Below are 10,445 nucleotides of genomic sequence, written 5' to 3' on the forward strand. Positions count from 1 at the left end.
GGAGTCAGATTTGTTCTCTATCACAGCTACACGAAATTATAGTTGAGCAGAGGGAAGTTAAGGAAGCCCATAGAACATTTAATGAGGCTTTCTTCTTTCAGTTATTTAAGGGAGGGGGAAAAAGCCAATTCCTCCGGGCTTCTGAGAAACAAGCTCTGTTACTACTGAGAATCAGCCGGGAGGGGGCGTGGGGGGGGGGGCAGCCCCAAGCCTCCAGCTTGGTGGGCAGCGCCATCTAGTGGAAGGCTTTTGTTTCTCGTTTTACGTTTTACCAGCAATTAGCTGGATGGATTCAGCAGTCATTTAACTCTGCATAAATAAAGCTGTCTCATGTATAAAACTGAAGCATGAAATTGGAGATAACAGCTCCTGTTTATTTACCCTCTCAGCTACAGGGATAAAGAAAGTTACAAAGTATTGCAAAGCTTTGGGGTCTTTATTTTTATAGCTTCTCTTGGAAGGGGTAAGCCCATTTTTGTGCTAACTAAAGGCAGCGTCCTCAAGGTCTCATGAATTTAAGTAAGTTTGGCTGAAAACCAGTAGCTTTGTCTCCTTCTAGGATTGTGGCACTTACTGACCTAATCAATGCATCTGAAAATTTATGAAGTGACTGGTCACAGCCCGATAACTTTTATATTGCATGCGGCCAACACAAGCCCATTATGCAGGAAAATGATGGCCCAGGTTTCGGATGCCATCACTGGTAAGTCTCGGAGGCCATAAAGGGGCCCCGTTCGGTGAGAAAACAGCCAAAGGCACACTTGAACTTCCCTGGCGGTGAAGTCTGGCCGGGACTTGCACCTCCCTTGATGTGCCCCGCCCTCTAGTTGCCTTTTCTTGCCTCTAGGTCTCCTCTGTTACCTCTTCTCTCATTCATATTCAAAGCCATGCCCGGAAGCCTTGGACAGATATGCAGAATGTTTCCTAAATGCAGACAATTGAAATATAAATGTTCCTTCCCTGCTCTATTAATTATTTTGCAGCTTTCCCCAAGCACTCTTTGTATACATAATGACTTAAATGGTGACAGTAAAATGTGAAGGGAATTTTTACCCCAATTTTTCTGTCCTTGTTTCCCAATTTTCTATTCCATATACACCCATTCCTCCCCTCTCCAAGTGTATTTCAAGAAGGAAGAACTGTATAAGACACATTTTGTTTTCTCCCTCCCTCCCTTCTTTCTTTTTCTTCCTTCCTTCCTTCCTTCCTTCCTTCCTTCCTTCCTTTCTTTCTTCTTTTTCTTTCTTTCTTTCCCTCTCTCTCTCTCTCTTTCTTTCTTTCTTTCCAGATTGCACAGAATCAGAAGATCTTTCCAAACCCTGTCCACTCATCGCCAATGTGACCCTGGTTAAGCAAGTGATCTTAATACTTAGACCTCGGTTTCTTCATCCGGGGAAAGGAGGTAACAGTAACTAACTTAACGAGAAGCATCAGCAATGCCTGGCACATAGTAAATGGTCAATAACAAATATTTTAAATATTTGGGGAGGGGGTAATGTTTTAAAATGTGAAGACTGGCCAATTTACTGGTAAGGGAGAAAAAGCTCAAATGCAGAAAACTATCAGGGTTTTCCAAGGAGGTGTCGACTGAAATAAACGCACAGCCTAAAAGTTGAGAGTTATGCTTTATTCCCTGGACATTTCTGAGGACTTAAGCCTGGGATGACAGCCTCCTAGATGGCTCTGAGGGACTGCTCCGAAGTGACAAGATAGAAGCAGGAGACAGGAGTTTTTGCAACAAAGACCAGGTAGTCGGAACATCAAAAAGATGACTTACTTAAAGAAAATCAGGTATCTCAAGTTAAAGAATTTAGCACTTTTCTATATATGGGAAGGTGCAACGGTTTGGGCTCATTGAAATCGTTCCTTTGCTATGAACCTAGCTATCTAAGGTCAGCATCCTGTTCTTCCCCATCCTGAGTTCCCTCCGCTCACTGTCGGGGGCGGCGGTAGTGGCTGATGGCTTGATGGCCACAGCATCCTTTGTTCACTGCTATGGCTGCAACATTTTTCACTCATAGGTGTGTGAATTCCGGGGGAGACAGACAGCTCTCTACGGATCTTTCTTGTTTCTGTATATCTTGTAAGCAGAGGCCCTGACTCTCTTTGTTGTGGACATTTTAATTTAATTTTCACGTTTATTTGTTTATTTATTTGAAGTATAGTTCATTTACACTAGTGTGTTAGTTTCAGGTGTACAGCATAGTGATTCAATTTCTTTGCAGATTATATTCTGTTAAAGCTATTACAAGATATTGGGTTTAATTCCTTTATTTTATGTATGGTACTCTGTATCTGTTAATCCCAAACTCCTAATTTGTCCCTCCTCCTCTCCCTGGACTATCGTTTCAAGGATGTTTGTACAGTTAATGGCCTCAGAAGTGTTAGAGCAGGTAGATAGCCATTTATGAGCAGAGAAAGGGGGGCACGGGTCAAACAGCAGGAAACTACACATCCTGTGAACCACAGGGGTCCCTGGGCAGACAAAGAAAAGCAGGAACCTCTGGACTTACAAGAAATCACACATTTTAGGGTGACAAGTGCCCTGGAGGCAGATTAAAAAAATGTACAGAAAGGCAGAAACCTCCAGCATCTGAATGTAACTTTTGCTTATTATGCCCTCATTGCAATAAAACTAGCCTTGCAGATGAGAAGTATCCATCATGCATTGATGTCACAACACTTTTGATCAAGACTAAATAAGGACAAAAATCTCTCCTTCTCTCGGGAAGGTGGAGCTGGGATGAAAATCAGGAAATAGCCCCAAGCCCCTCCCTGCCCATGAATATTCTTCCCATTCATTTTTATACCCCATATAACTAGCTTGTCAAAGACACTCGGCACAGCTACTCACCTGAGTCTGCCCGCTCTCCCCCTGGGAGCGTACTGTCACTTAATAAAGCCTCACTTTACTTTCTTGACCTGCGTGTCTGTCTCTGAATTCTTCCTAAGAGAAGGCAAGAACCTACACTCCAGTGACAGAAGAACTCTCCCTCCAGAGAGCCAAGGGCAGGTTTGCTTGCTGCTCAGTATAAGAAAGATAACTGCGTCTGGGTAAAGTTGTAAAGGTTTACTTGCAGCCCACTATAAAATGGGGGTTTTTGTAAATTGGGGGGTTTTCAGCCTTGATGCACACCACTCTCTGTGCAGCATCTCCCTGGGCTGACCTTGTTGCTTCAGGTCTTGAGGGCCACGCGGAACTGACATGAACGAAAAGCTCACGTACTGCTGTGAGCACTGAGGTCCTTTGTCTCTGACTCAGGAGTCACGAGTCTTCCACCCGCCAGTGCCCGTGAAGCTGTGGCTGACCGCCTGTTAGCTGGCAAGTAAAGAAAACACTCTCAGACCCCTCCCAGTTCTTGATGCTGTTGCTTCAAATTTGTTTTCTTGTCCCCAAAGTGAGTCCTCCAGATGAGCATGTTAGGTGGCCAAGGATGAGAACTCAGTGAAATCAAACTCTTATCTCCACTTAAAAACCCAGCTGGAAAATCCAAACTCAGTGGAATCAACTATTTGATAATAGAAAAAAAAATCATTGTGTGCCTGAATTTGACCAGTTTTCTTTTTTTAACCTGAAGCCAATCTGGGTGTAAACACTTGTGTGCGTAGCCCGAACTGTCTTCTTATTTGAGCTTTCCTCATCTCCAAAAAGGAGAAAGAAATGTGAGGCATTAATAATCAGAAATATCTCCTTGGTTTCCGCTCTAAGCTGAGACTGTTATATGAACATCTCAAATTCTCACAATTCTTTAACGCTTTTCCATTTTACAGAATGCAAAATTGGAGCTCAGAGACGTCGAATGCTTTGCAAAGTTCTCACAGCTAGCAAGCGGCAGAGCTGGATTAACTGAATTCTGTCTGATTCCAAGCAGGTTTTGCTCTACCACAGTATTCCTCCAGATGAGATGGAACAGAGGGCCATCCTCAAAGACACAAGTAAGCTTCTTTAACCCCAAAGTCTCTCCCCCTCTTCTGTCCTAGTGCCTGAAACTCCAGCATTAGGGAAGAGAGGCTGTGCTGTATCACGGGATGGAAAGCACTTCAAGTGAGATGAAATGAACCTTCATATCTTGGGGCTGAGGCTTATGGTGGCTTTAAATGTCTTAGCTCTCTGAATATCAGTTTTCTCATCTGTAAAACATACATAATGCAATCCATCCTTATAAATAGGGCTTCTGTAGCTATAAAAGACAAATCGGAGTGAGATAACATATGTAAAAGGACTTTTTCAACCAGGCTTGCTTTTGCTATGGAAGTTCTTAAGGAACTCCATTTTTTTTTAACTTGGATACTTTAGGTCTTCAAGACTGTGCATTTATTGTAAACTGACTATAACTCAGTAAAAAAAAAAGGTAAAAAATTAAAAAAAAAAAAGGCTGTCCATTTAAAGCTCAACAGAAGGGAGGTGCATTTTACATTATGACCAGTGAACTGCAGGGTCCACAATAAACCTCTGAATTAGGATACACTGCACGTCTGCAGGTGGGCAGTCACAAAAGAGAAAGAGATGGGCGGGGTTCTATTTCCCTAATCTGCCTGCACCCTGAGTTGACCCCCTCAAAGGTCACACGTCCCAAGTGCAAGAGGAGTTTAGGACTAGGCGTTGAGTCAAATCCCCTGAGCTTTCCTCCTTCATTTCATTTATTAATTTATTTTCCAAATATAAACTGGAGCATTAAATCATCTAAGAACATCCATCTGATAAAAGATATGCAAATATCTTTATAAATATACAGTATCATCTGTAATGTTGACAGGTCAGATAAAGACACCAACTTACACTTAAAACTCTGAATTCTGAAAACAGGATGCAAATTCAGAGATTTTATACACACACACACAGACACACACACACACACAATCTAATTTATTTTCAGCTCCACAGATGGTTACGAATTGCATATATTATTCATAGCCCCTCCAATCCCGACCCACCTTCATGTACAAACCAGACTCAAATATTAGAGGAACTTGCAATGCCAGGACTTGAATTTTGAAAACCAATAGTTTATCAGAATTGTCAGAAGTACTCAGGAAATGCAGTTAGGGCACATGTCATCTCTGGATGTGTTCAGTAAAGCAACAACCAGAAATACCCAAACAAAATGAGAACAAGGACAAAATAAACCTGGTCAAACATTTGCCGAGAGGCCAGCCTGCAGCAGCAGCAGCCCAGGGCCACCTGCTGCTCTCCAGCCAGGGGCTCCAGCAAAGACTCCTTTTTATCTCTGCAATAAATATGTGGGATGTGAAGCCCCCAAAGGCAGTGGGAGGGTCCACTGGAGGAAGGCAGGACGACTGCGCAGAGGGGGCCCAGGCACCGCTCACTTGGCCCAAGCCCGCCCTGCGCTGGGAATCCTGGGAGATGATGGGTGGGTCCGCACTGGCTCTGAAAAGGAAGGTGCTTGTGGAGAGAGGTCCTGATTTGCAGTTCTTTTGTTCTTGTGAGCACTGACCTCTTACTCCCTCCTCCCTTCCCCCTCCCCCAGGCTTCCCTTGGCCACATAATTCTATAATGCCAAGAGAAAAATCAGAATAAAGAGAAAGAATAATCAGGGTCCAAAGACCAGAGGGCCCGTCTCTGATCTGCCCCGTGTGGCTGATGAGGCCGTGGGCTTCAGAGTATCTGACAAGACATCAACGGAAATCAATGTGGCTAAATTAAAACGTGCAGAACGGCCGTGTTTTACATGCAGCTGCTGGGAGAGAGGAGACAGAGCCGGCGGGATCTGAACGGCCACGTACAGGCTGAGCCGGTCAGCAGGGCTCCGGGTGCCGGCAGACGGGGAGGCCAGCGGAGGCTGGGGAGAAGCCAGGCGAGCGGGCCAGCAGAAGGAGCAGGGCGGGGCCACAGCCATCACGGTGCTGACTAGTTCCGGTTGGAGGGGTGTTTTCTCTCTTTGTAAAGAACGTGCTCATCTTACAAAAATTGGGAACACACAGGACTCCTAAAGCATGGTGGGCCTTTTGCTGAATGACCTGGGCTGTGTTTGCGTACCTCGCACCTCTCAGTGGCCTGAGAACCCAGAACACAACAACAGCTTGAGGACTAAAGTGGACAGTAACTCAACTGCTAGCAGGTGTGTATGGACAGCCTATAGGCTAACGAGTTGGCATCTTAATTTCTATTGGGTTTCAGAATCCTTTTGAAATCTCAATCATTTAGACACTGTTGAGGCATAAACTGGGATTCTTAAAGTTCACCAGATTCACTAAACAAAGGATTAATTACTGTGTTGCAGCAAGTGTGTTACAGCTCAGTTGTGACAGCAACCTGGACTCCGGCGAGAGACCAAGCAGCACTCGGAGGGTTGGAGAGCTCAGCTTTATTAGGCCACAGGCCCAGAGGAGTTAACACCCCAAGCTCTGGACCCTGTCTGTGGGTTTACACAGGGTTTTATAAGCTGCCAGTCTAAGCTTTGCAACATCATATGCAAATAAGGTATAACAAAGTTGACCAATCAGGAAAGAGCTTTTTACAAGTGGCCCAATCAGGAGTGAGTTTCATGCAAATGAGGTGTTACAAATGGGTCAATCAGGAGTGAGCTCAGGGAACCAACAGAATCTTAGGGGTAAGTTCTGCTTTCCTAGAAGCAAGCTGTTTTATAGAGGCGCAAAAGCGAGATAATGCCGCCGGGCCAGGAAACCAGATGGCGCTGGCAGGAAAGCAGTGGCCTTGCCTGGGGGTCCTGCCGATCTTTGCCTGGGGCTTCCCACCTCAGCTGTATGTATCTAACAAGGCAATGAAGGCAGTAAACATCAACTCTTTCTTCCAACCTAGCCAAATGCTAGTATTTCTAATAATGCTAATAATTTTCATGCTAATAATTCTTAATGCTAATAATAATTTTAGTGCTAATAATAATTTTCATAATAATTCTTTTAAATGCTAATCATTTTAATATTTCACTGTCCAGCTGCTCAACATTTCCTCTTCATGAAGCCAAGCTCAAAGAAATGTCAGTAATACTGTTTTTAATTAGCTACTTCCTGTCCAGTTAATAAACCTAATGTACATAGTTCCCTCTCTGTGAGTCGCTTGTCTCCTTCCTGTTCAAGACTAATCCTTGCCTTTTTCCCCCCGCCTTTACCTGCAGCCCTCTGCCTCACACCCACAGAACCAGAGGATGAACTGGAGGGTTCATCCCCATGGCCCTGCAATTATGATAATAGCTGAGACTTACATGGCAATTACTATGGGCTGGAGTCTGTTCTAAGTGCTTTGCACACATTAACTCATTTAACCTTCGTATAACCCTGTGAAGTAGGAACCATTATTATCCCCATTTTACATGTCCCTAGGGTCTCTAGAATGCCCTGCTCAGGGGAAATACAGGCTAAGGAAAAGGGGAGGGAAGAAACTCTTAGTTCAAAGATATTCACTCAGGATTGAAAGGAAGAAGAACTTCTGAACCCAGCTGTATTTCTCCCGTGGTCCAGCCCAGTGTCTGAGCACTAAGGAGGAGAAACTACAAGTAAAAACCTCATGGGTGCCCTGCAGTGAGGAGAGGGCTCAGTGGCCTGGCGTCTGACTCTGGTCCAGGAAGCCCAGAGGACCAGAGACAGCCAGTGCACAGCTTTGGAGGGAGAGAGTCGCTGCTTTGTTGGGGCAAAGGAGGCAGGAGAGTTTCTCATGGACCAGATGTGGTCCAAACAGGCGAGGGAGCTGGCCTGGAGCCACGTTAAATCCCAGAAAAGAAGGGCCAAGGGCGAGGCTGGAGTGTGACTGGTAGCGTGGGCTCTGTGAGGAGGTCAGTGAGGCACGCACCTGAGACAGACACCCTGAAACACCCACGGGACCCAACGCCCCCCAAAGCTCTCCCGGGGCAGGTCCATTCAATTAACAACTTCCCAGCCTTCCCCCCATGCTCCCTCCCCGTTTCCCTACCATGAAGGGTCAGAAACCTACTTTAGCAAGATGGGGTAGCAGAGGTACAGAGACAAGGAGGGTAACAATCCCTCCCACTGTCCCCTTCACCCGCTGTGGGTTCTCGTCTACATCAGACTGTCAGAGGGTGCCTATCACAGCAAAGATAACACAACTGCAGAACTGAGGGAGAGCGGGAGGGAAGGACCTGGGTGGGGGGAATGGAGGGAGGGAGGGGAAGGGAGAAAGAAACACCCTTCACTCTACCATCACAGCCAGCACTCTGCAAAGCACAGAGAAGGGAGCAAAACCTTCTCAGAAATGAACCGAGAAAATCAGCGCTTAAGAGCTGCGTTTTTAGCAAGGGCACAAGATCCTAAAGCAACAACAAGTGTGATAAGAGCACCATGAGCTTAGCAAAGGAAAATAACCTAAACAGATCCAACACTGCTCCATCAGCCGCGTCGGTAAGGGGGACCACCCATTCCACTAAGCACCCTTTATAATTTCTTACATATCAGTTACGCACAGTGAGGTGTAGGCAGTTTGCTATAGAGAGTGTAAATTCTGTCATTTGCAACAAATCCTTTGACTGAATGAGAGAATCTCTCTACTTATTGTTACACAGGGATTTCAGCTGTTGGTCCCCACCTTACCACCAGATCTGAGGTTTCAATGGGCATGAAAGAACAAAATACTTAAGAGTGTCACGATGGGGTATCTCTGCCTGAGGGTGCAGGACAGCACTGGCCACAGAGGCAGCAACCAGATGGGAGGTTTGAATCAGGCACCCCAGGGAGAAAGGAGATGAAAGCCACGAGTCCAGCACTTTGTCTTGTGAGACACGATGGGCAGAGGAAAGCGTGAGAAAGCAAGGTTGGGGGGTGGGGGATCCTGATCTGCTTTAGAGAAAAGAGAAACCAAGCTAACCAAGCTAACAACGCCTTAATAACCCCTGACAGCGGCAAACAACTGCAGCTCGATCTGAACAAATACTCAGAATATGACCATGGACGTCTGAGCAAGAGCATTCTTGTCTGCACCTCGTGGAGTTTTTCTGTTGCGGAGTCAGAGTCTCTGGGCGGCCAGCCAAGAACCTGATGTGTTGAATTGCACTGAGTGGGGCCTGACCACGGGTGTCCCTTGACAAAAACAGCGTCTCAGCTGACAGTGTCTGAAGAGGGCAAATGAGCGAGACAGACGTTGTCCCCAACAGTAGACACAGGTACACGTGTTGGTGGCCATTAGGTTCTTGTCCCATTCCAGAAAGAATTCAGAGATACACATGGAGGTCAAGAAGTGGGGACTTATTAAAGGATGGATAGTACACTCCTAAGGGGAGGGCGGGCAGGCTCAGGTGAGCGGCTGCACTGAGTTTCTTTGGCAAGTTGGTTACATAAGGTGTAAAAAAGAATGTGTGGAATATTCACTGGGGAGGGAAGGGTTTGGGGTTGCATTTCCTGATTTTTATCCCAGCTCCACCTTCCTGAAGGCAGGAGGGAGTTTTGTCCTTACTGAGTCTGGATCGGAAGTGTCATGGCATCAGTACATGATGGGTACTTCTGATCTGCAAGGCTAATTTTATTGAAATTAGAGCATAATGAGCAAAAGGTTACATGCTGACACTGGAGATTCCTGCCTTTTACCACCTTTCTTTGCCTGCCCCCAGGCCACTTGTCACCCCAAAGTGTGTGATCGCTTATCAGCCCAGAGGTTCCTGCTTTTCTCTGTCTGTCCCAGGACCCCTGTTGTTTACATGATGTAGGGTCTTGCCATCTGGCCTGTGTCCCCCTTTCTCTGCTCGCATCTAGCTATCTGCCTGCTCTAACACAAGGGCCTGGACTTAAGTCTGAGTCATGGAAAACGAAGGGGTGAGGCGGCAGCTGGAGGAAGCGGGGTCTGGGTCCCAAAGAAGAGTTACATAGGTTCCAACTTTGTTAACTCCCCAACTTAGCGCGCCTTTGTCCTGACTATGTTATGCAATGCTAAGAAGTTACAGCATCTTAATGTGTAGTGTGATAGCACAGATGCTTCACTAAAAACTTTTGCATCTCAAATTCTGCCTTGTCTTAAATTAAGCGCTCTTATGTCCTTCCTAACCCACAGTTAGAGAAGCCACCCCCAAGCAAACTCTTTATGAAACTCTACCACTGACAGATAACATGCAGATTTTAAAACAAGGTTTCCCTAATCACCAGTTCTAATGGATATACATTCAATGTCTGTTCTAATGTTGTGAGCTTTTAATTCTCCAGTTTTTTTTTCAATCTCCCATAGGGAACTTCATTATCAAGGTTTCAATCCATCCCATCACTGTAAGCGTGTTCTGATTCACTCCACAGAAAGTTGTCACTTCTACTTCGTCTTTTTTCTCTATTTGAACTTCCTAAGAAGCAAGTTCAAAATATCTGTCTAGGCTGTTCTGTTCTGTTTTGTTTCTTCCCTGTATTCAGCAATATTAAGCAGTTTATTTAGAGTCACAAACTTCTGGTAACTCTTGCTTAGAAAGAGAGCCCTTCCATCAGTCACATTCAAAGAGAAATGTGTCTCCAGTGACCCAAGTAATTCTGTAAGTACC

This window comes from Vicugna pacos, chromosome 24 (genome assembly GCF_048564905.1).
Source record: "Vicugna pacos chromosome 24, VicPac4, whole genome shotgun sequence".
Lineage (NCBI taxonomy): Eukaryota > Metazoa > Chordata > Mammalia > Artiodactyla > Camelidae > Vicugna > Vicugna pacos.